Source organism: Drosophila suzukii, chromosome 2R (genome assembly GCF_043229965.1).
Source record: "Drosophila suzukii chromosome 2R, CBGP_Dsuzu_IsoJpt1.0, whole genome shotgun sequence".
Lineage (NCBI taxonomy): Eukaryota > Metazoa > Arthropoda > Insecta > Diptera > Drosophilidae > Drosophila > Drosophila suzukii.
The window spans coordinates 23,427,924-23,441,615 of NC_092081.1; the positions used below are offsets into that span (position 1 = coordinate 23,427,924).

The following is a 13,692-nucleotide window of genomic DNA, read 5'->3' on the forward strand; positions in this document are numbered from 1 at the left end:
GGAACTTTTCGAAGGGGGAATTCCGATGGCGAGTGAGTCAACTTCTGCGGCACCCACGCACATACATCTCCTCGATCCCGCTCTTCGGGAGTTTCTTAAGAGCAGCGGGAGCTGACTCAGGTTGCAATAATCGGAGAAGTAAGAAGTCGGGGCACTGGGGAGACTACGTCACTGCGATGATCTGATCTGGAATTCGAAACTGGTTTGGCCTTAGGTTTTCGGACACGGATCGACGTGACTTTTGCTTTATTTATGCCAATTTATATGCATTAGCCGGTCTCTTGCGATCGCGTGCGCAGAAATACCGTCTTGTTCTTGCCGTTATTTCTAATTAGATTAGGGTGGGACTTATTGCACACGCTCGCACTCTTTCTGCCGGCAATTACACGTTCCATCCCTTTCTTCAGCCCCGGCATATCGGGCCAATCCCATACAGTCCCTAGTTCCTCGAGCAGTGTCTTTTGTTTGGTCGCGATCTTTTCATTTGGCGACCTCCTTTCCTCGCCTGCTCTTATTGTATTTTTTTGGTTTTCTCGCTACTGGTTACACACCCCGTTCGAAAAAGCCTTGAAACACGTTCTCGAATGGGGATCGGAACAAGGAACAGGCGCAAAAGGTGTAGCACAAACGAGAAGTAAACCCGTTTCGAGGCCGGCTCCCCAAACTGATTTACCTACACCACTCCACGCACTGAGCCGAGCACTCAGAGAAACGGGCAGCACGTTCCAGGCGGAGGCCCAGCATCCACACTGCGAGAAAAGCTTACCATAGAACCTATGGGAAGTGGCATACCAAAAAGTTCGGGGAAATTGTCATTGCCCAAGTATCTTATAATTAGTTATTCCGCTGATAATGGTTCTGTTTATGGTTGTGCAACTGTGTTTAAATAATCAGATCTAAAAATCTACGATCTTTTTTATTCATTTAATTTTAATTCTTAATTTGTAAGTAATTTTATTATACATGCTACCCTTCACATTTAATTTGAATTAATATTTATTAATATTGTTTGCCTATATTTGTAAAGTACGTAACTATTCTTACATTATTGTTCAATTACTTGTACAAAGCTATATGAAATAAAATACATGTTCCAAAATAATACGATCAAATATAGCTACACTATCTTGTAGATACGCCCACATTTGTATCCGCTACTTGGAAGTAGGAAGATTAAACTATATGACTTAAAATATTTTTTATTCTTTTGAAAACACCCCTCAGTTTTCTCCCTGTGCAGCGATCTCGAAAACTTTGCTTTTGTGTACTTTAGCACTCTTGGTCGCCAGTCCGCCTGCCCCGCGCAGCTTCCAGCCCCCTCCTCCCGACTCCCAGACCCAAAACTTCAGCTTGGTCAGCGGAGCAGCAGCAGCTGAGTCGGCGACGTCTGCGCAACTTTTGATTTTGCCCGGAACCGGTTTCGCTCTTACAGTACGAACGCTGTATCCGAATCTGTACTTGTATCTGTATCTGAATCCGAACCCGAATCCGAATCCGTAGCAGACGCAAGCTGCCCACATTGAAAAGGCGCTGCAGCGGAGAGAGCAGCGCCGATAAATGTGTTGTTAATGATGTTTTCAAGATGCTGCGGTGGGCGTTTTGGGTACCGAGAAATAGATGTCACTTGTCGATAGCATCTTCTATAAATAAGAAGATCTATGGTGATGGAATGGTAAATATCGATTTTAACGAGTATTAGTTGGCGTAATGGAGGAGTAATTATTGATGTTACTTAAATAAATGTTTCGAGCTCTACAAAGTAGATACTATTTACATCTAGGGATAACGAAATACATAAATATTATTCATATTTTTATTAAATACATTTTGTTAGACTTATTCAAAAGAGTTTCATTAATGATTACACACGATGCAAACTTATTGGTCTAGTTCAAAATTAATATCTCAATCAAGATATCAGATATTTCGGTAATTATTGGCACATTCCAATTTCCGTGACCGCAAATCTTGTTTATCTCAGTTATTAGTAAACATATCTCATTATTTGGTTTATCCATGTTTACCACTCCTTCAGCTCGCCATTGTAGTAACACTGTAATTCATTATGCACAATTTGCAGACCGAAAAACCTTTCACTTGCCCCGGAGCCCCATTACCATTACCGATCTCTGTTTCTCTTTGGGGTCACTCACGAAAACTCCAATTTGGAATCGTTTAAAAATAGTGAACTCACACAAATACCAAGGGACTTCTAATAATAAGCCAGATGGATGGGTCGGGGAGCCCCCACTATATAGTGGATCTAAAATCATTGCGGGGGCGTTTCTCGATCTGGTCGGGTCGCTCTCTCTTTTCCCTTCTATATGGCTTTCACATGCCGGTTCTCCTTCGACTTCATTTCTCGTTCTGCAGTCGCTTACATTCACTTTTATTACGATTAGCCTACACAGAGCTACACAGTGATTTTTCCCATATTTTAATTGCCATGTGGGGGGTGTTGGAACCACATCTCTCGCCGGTGCCCGCTGCCAAAAATCCAAAGAACGAAACAAATTTATGACATAGAAATGTCAAGAGTTCTACCAGTGTGTGCGTTACATTTTTCTATTTCTGGCCCGCTGGGCTGCATTCGGATATATGGATGGGATGCATTTACGTAAATGATTTAGAACATATCGAACCCACTGTGAAGGTGACTTTGACAGAGCGAGCAAAGTTCCAATTCACTAAGTTCACTTATTTCTGTCCTCGGGCCCAAAAGCAAGCTGCAGCCAGAACATTAATTTTTATGGCGATATGAAAAACTAATGCATGGTGCAGACATGCACAGAAATATAGAGCGTATCTATGGTTAATGGCGGAAAACCGTTTTCCTACAAATTGGCATTGAGTAAAAGTGACGGGAGTGCTTTTCGTAACGGTTAAGTAATGGTTTTGAGTCTTAAAATAGCCCATTACTAAAATGGTTTGAAGAAAACTTAACAACATTATAAGTAATTTAAACTAATTTTTTCTTTTATGAAATCGGAAAGACCAGATAAGACCAAGTTTGTTGAAGTCATGTATTACTAATTTAATGGTGATTAAAATCCAACACTTCCAAAATTTTAACAACCAAACAACAAAACAAACTTATCGCGCCAATTAAAAACACAAATTGATGCCATTAATATAAAGCCTGAGCACGTGTGTTAAAAAATTAAAATCTTTATCATATAAGGGGACCCTCTTATCAGACTAAAGACAACTCACTGAGTGACTTGAATTATTTATTTTAAGATACATATGTTCTATATGATACCTAACATTTATATGATGTCCTCCCAAGAAAATAATGAGCTTTTCCATTTTTGATGTTATAATCTAAAATTTTATTTAGCAAAGACCTAAGAATGCCAAAAACTCAATTATCTGGTTTTTTGCATAGACTTAGTCACCGAAATGCGAAAATAAACTACAGTTTAGTTGCCAGGCTGTTTTATAGTCCGCAACCTACGCCAAAAAGCTTAAGTCTGTCTGCTTTGGGCCAGTTAACCTTTTAGTTGATTGTCAACTCGACTCGCCTTCATTGAACTCGGCGACCCCCGTCACCCAGCACCTCCCCCCGCCCATGGGGCGGAAAACCCCTGAGAATCACTCGAATTCTCTTCTCCGAGCTCTCTTATAAGACCGAAAAGCACTCAAGAGGCGCCACGTAACTCCAGTTAAAATAATCCAATAAGCGGGCAAGAGAGCGCTGCAGAGCGAGAGGGCACCACAAAAATACCACTCCACGCAGGGCGTGCGAGCGAGAGGCACTAGGAGTGAGTAAGCCGAGAGAGCGGAGAGAGTATTTTGCACACTCTCTTCTAACCGCTTGTCGAATTGGAATTGCCAGAAATATTTTTGAAATATTTTAGTAACTTCTGACTGCATTTACCTTCTGGTTGGATTCAAGAATGCTGAGTTCTTGAAGAAGAGATTTTGGTTCTAAGAGATTCCCGTGACACCCGAACCCACCACCACAAGACCTGGTCTTTATTCCATCTAAGAGCGAGCTGAAGTGCCGAAGAGTATAGTTGCGGGGAAATTTCTCTCTCCGACGCTCGCCTCCGAAATTCATTCGGTAAAACAGGCAACACAGCCGCACTTCGAGTTAGTTCAACAAAAAACTTGAACGTGAATGGACATGTTGTAGAGCGCAGCGTCATTTCTTTCGGTTCTGTCAGCGGAAAAGTGAAAATAGAGTTGCAGAGCCTGCCCGAAAAACTGAAGAAAACCCCTCGAAGAAACCGCAGCTCTCAGCTAAAAAGTTCACTGTAATTCTGCCCAGTCACCGCAAAAATCACCTCTCATCAGAAATATTTTTGGCGACAACTCTAGAAACGCGGAAATATTTGTCAGATTGTCAAAAGGAAAAAGTTAACAAAAACAACAACGCGAGTGCACGTGTGTGTGAGTTCGGTGCCGAATAACAGTGTGTGTGTGCCGCCTGTCTGTGTGTGACAGATAAAAAAAGGAGAAAAAAGAAGTTGTCGAAAGTCGTGCAAGAAAATCGAAGAAAATAGTGCAAGCGCTGCAGGGAAATTGTCCGGAAAAATCGCAAAATCCATTGTTTTTTGCCGGCATCTTAATGACGTCACGTCGTGCCGCCAGCAGCAACAACAACCCGCGTGTTTAGTCACACACACCAGCGCATCAGCAAACAAAAAAGGTTAAAAATACATTTTCAATTCACCATCTCGGCGCAAAAGTAAAACAGTAAACAAATACAAGAAAAAACAGCAGCCGCTTTTCTCCCCCAACAAAAACAACAACGATTTCAACAACTTCAACTCCGCCAGCAACAACTACAACAACAAGTCAGCTGGACTACCGAAGGTGTTTATACTTAAAAAACAAAAAGATCGTTGTGTTTTTTCTCTGTTTTGGTTATTTTGTTTTCTCTCTTTCTCGCCTCCGTCTTGAGTTTAAGTTCTTTTTTATTATCGGTTCTTCCCTCTCCCTCTGCCACATTTTGAGGTCTGTTTGTTTTTGTTGTCGATTTTTCGGTGGTGCTAAGTGAAAAGGCGGAAATTTAATGCCAGGGAAAACTATCTGTTGTAGGGAAAGTTATTCACGAAGAATCTGTGGGAACGGATGGGCAGAAAATTCCATCAAGACAACGTAGGAAACTTCAGATTGCCAACTTCCAATATCTAGTAATTTAAATAGTCTAGGGTTTCCCCTAAAAAGAGGCATAAAACCAAATGCACGGATGTAATTTCAAGTGTGCTTTTCCAATACTGCCCTCAGAGGTCCATAAACATCGAAATTACATCGATTCTACGGAGATGGTTACAAGTAAATCACCCAGAAACGAATTTGTAGTACCACCTCTAGTCTTATTTACATAAAAAAGTAGTATAAAACGAAATAAAAACCTTACGACTAATAAGGATAAAAGCTCTAAAAGTTTTAATAATATGCAAAAAAATTGTTTGTATCTTTACAAGTTAGAAATTTATTACGAAAACACACTATACACAACATTCAAATACATAACCAAAATATTCCACATAAGTAGGTTCAATAAATTGATTAAGCCCGCAAAGCCTTAATTTCAATAAAAAAATACTTACTTAATCCGTTAAAATAAAACACATCTCGCCCATCTGGATCGCTGAAAAGCCTAATGACCGAAAATCAAATTGAAATTGAGGCTAATGAACCGTGAAATAATAATTAAAATTCAACAAATTGGAAACCAAATTTGTCAGGGTGAAAATGGATATGCTTATTCCACACTATTGGGCATAAAACACTACAAATACATCCCCACTATTAGGCCCTCGCCTTAACAACTTTACATGAATTTGTTACTTGTGTGCAGTTAATTAACTTCAAAGTACACTAAATACTACGCCAAATCGTGCTCAAATGTAATGCAAATTTAGCAATATTTATTCTAAAGCCGGGCAAGGCCTAGGCCGTAAAAAATAAACAGATCTGAGCCAAGCGATCTCTAACAGTGCGTTTCGGCACTGTAGGGCAGTTGTGAAAAGCACACGTGACAATAAATAAAAAGCTGCAAATGACCAATAACAAAATTAATGGCTAACAAAGTTGTTTTGAAAGCCTAAGTTAAATTTAATGGCTTTAGACACCCGAACAGAAAACAGACTTGATTCTTTAATTTAATGTGATTATTTTGCAAAACGAAACTGATTGGGTTACTGGATTTATTCTTTCACTGCCTTAATTGCTCGAAATCGATTTTTCGAAGGTTTCACAAACAATCCAAACCGAAACACGAGCCTCGCAACGCACTGTACTCGCACAAGCAAACACATAGATTTTATTTTTAACGAAAAGTCACGTTTTTTATGTGGTTCTCCGCCCAAGTCGTAACCATTAAATTTATGTTTATTTCGGCCCGAGCTTCGGTTTCAGTTGCGAAATGATTGTTATTATAATTTTTCCGATTTGTTTCGTTTTCCTCCGGTTGAGATATGCAAATTGAATTAGCTCTGCCCGCTGGCAACTGGAAAACGAAAAGCAAGAGTTTGACAGATTTCGCTTTTTTGGTGTTTGGGTTTTTGGCCCATCATCATCGACAAAAGTGTCAAAAACGTGTTGCTGCAGAAATATGAGTCAAAGAAATCGCTTGGAAAATGCCAAAATGAATTGTTATTTCTGTCCATTTGTTCAATACACTCTGACAAGTCATTCACTTTTTCTCCTCCACTCCACTCGAAAATCAAACCCGAACCAAAACTTAAACGCCACGAGAGGCAGAAGACGGTTTTGATATTTGGCTGGGTGAAGGGGACTGGGATGGAAACTTGAGGACTTTGGCATGACTAATCGATTCGATTTTTCGCCAAAAGTCATGCCGCAGTACAATAAGAAAAAATCGTCGCTGGGAGAAATATTTATGTGTTTGACTTGTAGTACGAGTGTTTTGTGCTTTAAGCCCTTCTCAATAGGTCGTAAATATCGATAGGAACACCCTCTTTCGGTTGTCGAAAGTGTGCAAAAAACTCTGTAGTTGTTTGTTTGCCCGACTCGCGATTTCAGTTTTGATGCGAGATGACAGCACTCAAAAGGTGTCAGAGTTCAGGCGAAAGGTACGAAAAGGTCTAGCATTAAAAGTGCTAGAAACTCAAAACAACGCGAGTTGCTTATGAGCAAAACCTTCTTATTTGTTGTAGGAAATATATTTAAAACATTTGTTTATCTTTACCCTTGCTAAATAATGGATTTTGTTGCTTAATTTCACACAAATAATGTCCAAAATCTCAAGACAAAGAAAAGGTTTAACAATTTTCCAAGGGGCTTACTTAAAAATGGCAAAAAAACCAGAACTTTTCCAGTAGAACACAAAAATCTATTGAAATTTCCATTTCCGAAATATTTTTTTTGTTGGGATTCTGTTTTATATCTCTCTCCGTTTTCGTTTTTTGCATTCAAATAAACATTTCGTTTCCTTTCGAAGATTTTCAGATCTTAGTTTGGCTGTTTCCTCTCGGTCTTTCTAGTTTTTCATCTTTTTTGATATTTTGAAACATGTGCTCATGTCTTTTTTCTCCTTCTAAAAATATCGAAAACTTTTTCTTCGCCAGCGTTTTTGTTTTTGGCTTTTTCAATAAGCGCACAGCAGCTGCGACGTCGACTGAGGCAGCAAACAAGTCGAAAGAAAGACGAAAACACAAAACAAATATCTATATGTGGTTGTTGTATCTGGTTGGGAGAATCGTAGGAACAGGGTGACTCGGTCTAGCTGGAGTTGGAAATCCAAGATACAAATGTATCTCAATCTTAGCAAAAGCACTTGCAAAAAAAACACAAAGTTTTTAAACTGAACCAACTTAAAATATTATTAGGTATTCCCATAACAGATTTTAGAGTAACATAGATACTTTTATGGTTTTCCCTTACAAAAAATTAGAATGTTTAATGCTAAAAGTTCCCTAACGTTATACTCCTGCACCTTCCTAGAACTATATCATATTCCAAATTACCTATAAACTTTCTCGAACAAATTGCAATATCAAAAACAAGATAACCATTATTGATTTCACACCCCATTGGCGGCTTAATGCAGCTTCCTCAATTATATAGTTGGCACACCCTAACATAATTCTCTTAGCACATGCCAAAACACAACAACCACACGGAGAGTCGAAAAAGAAATTTTGAACGTGTTTCGTCGGTTGTTGGTGCTGTTTGTTGTACCTCCGAGTATCCGAGTATCTCAGCATCTCCCATAACAAGCGACAGCTGCCGCACATTTTGGATGTATCTTTTGGATGTATCTGCAGCTGTGCATCCACAGGCCCCCCGAAAAACCCACTCGCCCCATTTTTTTGGCAGCATTTTTGGAACGGCGCTCGGTTGCAGTCCAAAAATAAGTTCATTTTATTGTGGCCGAGAGACAAAGTTTCGACGCTTTGCATAATGCTGAAATATAACGTCAACGGAATCGGCATCGGCACATCTTTAACCCTTGACTGGCCCTTGGGCCAACGCACAATTGAGATCAATTGAAGGCAGAATTGATTGCTTGACCTTTCGCATGAGGAAAGAGAGAGTTTGCCGAGGCGCGTCTGCAATGTGATTACACACAAATTAGTTCAAAGATTAACTCGGTTCTCATTTCTGAATTTTTGAGGAATTTCTGCATTTATAAATATTATTCTCTCACTTTGGTTCGTCTATTTCGGGGTTCATCATCAGCACGAGTCGAAAATATAAACATAAATACGAGTTGCCAGCGAAATTAATTAGGCACAGAAAAATCTATGAAAATTGGTTGGGCATTTAGTGTAGTGCTCGGACTTTTCTTCCTCTTCCTCCACCGCCAGCGCTCTCGTATTCCTAAGATAAGCCAAATGTTATGAATATGCCAAAAAATAGTATATGAGCGCGATAGAGCGCCGCGATCCGTCGCTCTCATTTATGAATTTTGTTTTTGATTTCCCCCATTCGCTTTTATTTTTCGGCCTCTTCTTTCGCCCCGTTTTTGTGTGTATAAAGCTATATATATGCTATAGCTTTCCGACCTCTGACGTAATTACTGATGATCGCGTTTTACGTCTAAGAAATTGATTTGCCTGTGTGAACGAAAATTTAAATATGAATTCGGCGTTGAATTTGATTTTGAATAAGACGAGATCAGGTGGAATTTATTGGATGCTGAAAGATCTGGGGACTGGGGCAAGGTTTTCAAAAAAAACGAAAGTTTTTATGATCAAAATTGCAGTTTTTCATCAAAACACTGGCTTAGGTATTTTTCCATAATGAAAATAATAAGTATTGCAATCTTAAAGACACCTTTTGGTTTTTCAAAAATCCTAAATAAATGTATGTTACGTTTTTCATACACCCCACATTTCCGCTATGATATCAGATCGCTGTACCCCTATCGAATCCATTTGTTTACGCTTTCGGCACGGTTTGCTTTCTGTGCTTTCCCATTAGTCATAACCGTAGGACCATATATAGATCGATCCACAGATCTTTTCAGCACCTATTCGAAAGCTCTGCTAAATGATATACCCGCACCAAATAAGGGACAACCTCCAATATCTAATGTTTATAAATGCATTTCTTTTATCTCGCCACCAACTTTCGAAAGAGATTTAACAAAAAAAAAAAGGCTAATAGCGTGAATGAAATCAGTCAACGATGTGTCGCAAAAGTCTAGGAAACTTATGAGTAAAGAAATAATAAACATTTGCTGCCCACGCATCATGTACTGCCAAATTAATTATCCGAGTCAGATGGATGACAATGGGAATTAATTAGGCAAGTCAAAACTCCATTTTTGGAGCAGTTTTGGCCGAAAGAACAAAATAGAGCCGTCTTGGTTGGCTTTCGACCCACCTGAATGACATAAGCCGAAGCGAACCGATCGTTTAACCACTTGCCATTTATGGCTGACATTTAAGTCGTACCATCTTATGACGGGGTTTTACGATGGTTCGTTTTGAAGATCCGAAAGCTTCCTGCTCCCAAATGCTAGTGCACTGTGTTAAATAACATTTAGAATGTATAAGTTATTTATATTGTTCCTCTAATCAGCTGTTGACCAGGCTACTCGCCAAATATGAAAAGAGCTTTGCTTTAGTATCATATTCCACCTCTTTTTTGTGAAAATAAGGCGTATGTATATTTAGTATGACTGCACAGGGTTCACCCCCTTTTTATCTAATCTCGTTTATTGATAGCAGCCGTCGAACGAGGTTTCCCCGCCACTCCCCTGGCTTTCAACCATTTCTTTCACTTTTTTTACGAGCGCATCGTTAAATATATGTGTCATACCTTTGGGGTGGGCCCTGGGTCTTCTGCGGCATTTGGAGGCGCGTTGTATAATGTTGCAGAGCGGTTACTGACCGATGTTTTGCTACGGCTTCGCTTGCGTAAATGTTTCTTTAAATGCATTAACTTGTCGCCCAGGGGGATGGGGCCAAATGTCTGCTTTTTGCCGTTGTTTCTGGCCCTCTGAGGTATTTGCAGCGACTTGTGTATGGCTTTAGTCATAACTTTGCAAGTCGGCGGCGCTCAAGTTGATATATTCGTTCCGTACAAGTCTCATATCTTAAAAGCACAAAAAGTATATGGCATATACAAAATATACAATGCGCTTTCACAGCCAACTGTGAACTGCAGCGTTCTATTTGTTGGGTTTGCCGCCTTATCAGCAGAACGCTCTCGTTTGGCCTGTATGTATGGGGGCCTACGTAATATATGGGGCATGTGTGTTGCGGAGTGGATGGTCGGATAAATTATTAAGAACGGATAATTGAATAGGTATCTTGATTAGATAAAAGAGGTAATCGGCGACCAGTTTCAAAATAAACTCAAATCTTACCATAAATTATAATTTTTTTTAACAACTTTAAATGACCAGATTCGTGTGCGATAATCCTATCGTTTTAATTATCAAATAACTACTATCTGTATTTTTTCTAGGGCAATAAATAAATATTAAAAAGGAATTTAAATATTAAATATTTTTTTCTTATCAACAGGCAAGCTTTTCTGATAAATTAAATTTCATCATAAAAGTAGTGAATCAGAATACATTGTAGTTTTCAATTTTACCACTAAAAATCCACGTTCTCCCCAAAGACTCTTAAATTGCAGATAAAATATTTTCATTTATTTCGAAGTTCCCCTGGGCTTTCTTTTGGGGAAAAACAAAATTCTCCAGGAGAAAATGTAATTGAAAATACCCATAAACAAGAGAATGTAGTCCACAATTCCCGATGCAATTAGGATTGCCCCAAAAATTCTGCTGGCAGAACAGCTGCCTGTGTGTTGACTCAGCTTACATAAACATAAGGTCCAAGTTATACACGAAATGCGAATGTGAACAAATATTTAGTGGACCTGCGTTAACCGCCTCGAAAATTAACAGTTTTCAATCTTCACTCTCTCCCCGGCTGCTGGTTTCTCCGATTCTCAGAGTGTTTCTCCTTCTTTTATTTTTCGGCAAGTTTAACCTTCAAAACACTTTTTGATACGAGACCAAAAACCTGAAAATAAAAGAAAACAAAACCTACAGACAAAACTTGTTGAACTTGTTTGTCTTTGGGGTCTGGGTATACATCAATTTGCATCGTTTTTTGTCGGTCGGTTTTTATATCTTTTTCTCTCTTAATGATTTTTTAATAACCGAAATCCGAAATCCGATGCGAGATGCGAGATGCGAGTGTCCTTAGATCTGAGAGATCGGCGTCTGAAGGTTGATTGTAGGTCGGCGGATGCACCGATCTGCGCATTATACACATCATATGTGCCATATATATGTGCACATCCGCGCAGGCAGGAGAACCTTCGATTATTCTTGGCCCAATTTCACGTCTAAACACTATTGGGAAGTTTATTTTCGTGCAGCATTTTCCACACCCGCTTCTGGCCATAAATTTTCGTACTGCGTCAATGACACGGCTGCTAATTTCTCGAGCTGTTTCGATTTCTGTACTTGTATCTGTATCTGTATCTGTAAATGTATCTGTATCTGTTGGCTATAATGTCTTCTGTATATTCCACATAGCCTGATCCCCAGCCACGTCCGCCTGTGTGGGCGACTGTCTGTTTCACTTGCGTGTTCTTTTTCCCGTGGTCGGTATTCTGCTTTTTTTGTTTTAGCCGAAAAACTTTTCAAGAATTATTTTAATACATGCCGTAAACATTAGCCCACACACACACGCGCACATGGGGGCTTCAATTTCTCAGCTCATAAATTAAGTCACAATTTATATCTTTGGAAATCAAGTTAAAATACGGAAAAGCAATTTGCAGCTGACATCATGCGGACGTATCCACAAATCCATATACTAACAAAAACCAGATAGAACACAGTCAGTGTGTGTGTACTCTATAAAGTTTATTAATTGTCTTCGCTGGTATCTTTCCAAATTGACTTGGCTGAGATAATTTACTGTCGGTGTGTCGGTGCGATATCTTTCGAAATGCCAAAATGTCAGATAGCAAATTGGAGGTATTTGGAAGAATGCTAATTGAAATTGGGAAAACATGTGCATTTCAGCAAGTATTGGAATTTATTTTAAAAATATTTAAATGTTAGCCAGTCTGCAAGGGAAAGGTATGAATAAGGTCATTAAATATATTTTAGCCCCAAAGTATCGCAACCTGTTGTCAATTCACTTGAATTTCGATTGCAAAATTAGTTTGTCACTCCCTACCATTTTTTCACAGGCCCAACCCCACTAAAACTAAACAAAAACAAGAAGCGCAAGAGCGCTTTAATAGATTTCCTTTTCGAAAAACTTTGATTCATATACCGCCACCTTCGATAAGATAAGATTAAAGACACACACCAAAGCAAACACGATTACAACAACATTTGCAACAGGCAGGCAAACAGAAATAGAGATAAAAACAAACCAAACAAAATACAATGCAAGGGGGAAGGCAAACAAACACAAACTCAAATGCTAATAACAACAAAATATAAATATCATATTGTGTGCCGTCATCGATGATTGAATCACTTTTGGATTTTCGAAATTTGCCTATACTTTTCTCTATCTTAAGTAACAGTTTCCCCATGCATTTCTCTTTAATACCACATAAATAAATATACAATTTTTTACAGTATTTGATTAATCGAAATAAAGATAAATAAAATATTTCTACCGAGCGGTAAGTGCGTTTAACAATTTATTTCAATGCTATAAAAAGAAATTGCTAAAAGTGAATACATATAAGTGAGTTTCTCTCCGGCGGTGTGTCTCTCTCTTAAATGTTGCTTAGCTAATGATCCAAGATATATACGTCTAAAATTGCTAAATACACCGCTGGGCGGCCTGGAGATACGTGGACATACATATATCTCTGCGACCATAGTGCACTTTAGTTGATAATATTTATTCGTAGTGTTAATTTTTATTTGGTCTATGTGCATTGCGCTGAACTGCCTTAGGGGCTAGGCTTAATTTGGCTATTAGCTGTGGCTCTTGGCTGTTTGGCTGTTTGGCTGTTCGGAACCCCGCCACAGAATCCCCTCCAGAAAGCTGCAACTGGACGCCAACCGCTGCTCACGCTCTACATATATACGAACCACTTTATATCCACCAGATATCTATTTGTGTATGTCTGGTGAACTATTTTTAGTGACTATTTCATAAGTTGTATGGAACGAGAACTTTTATTTTGCACACCATTCGCTCATTTAGCCTAGGAAACTATCGCAACAATCTATACTAAGTACTCCATAGTGAAATGGTTATTTCTGTCGAC

General features: G+C 39.0%; 1 protein-coding gene across 43 annotated transcripts in view; it reads left to right on the forward strand.

Moving 5' to 3' along the window:
* Positions 1 to 13,692, forward strand: part of mbl (splicing regulator muscleblind) — a 180,873-nt gene that overhangs the window by 57,675 nt on the left and 109,506 nt on the right. For 17 of the 43 annotated variants that reach the window (XR_010653612.2, XR_010653614.2, XR_010653613.2 and 14 more), the window contains exon 1: positions 4,089 to 4,821. The exons of 1 other annotated variant lie outside the window; for it this stretch is intronic. The gene's annotated coding sequence lies outside the window, so the exon portion shown is untranslated. Of the gene's footprint in view, positions 1 to 4,086; positions 4,822 to 13,692 lie in introns of those variants that run through there. 25 more of the 43 variants (XR_010653618.2, XR_010653615.2, XR_010653617.2 and 22 more) reach the window with 6 other exon arrangements.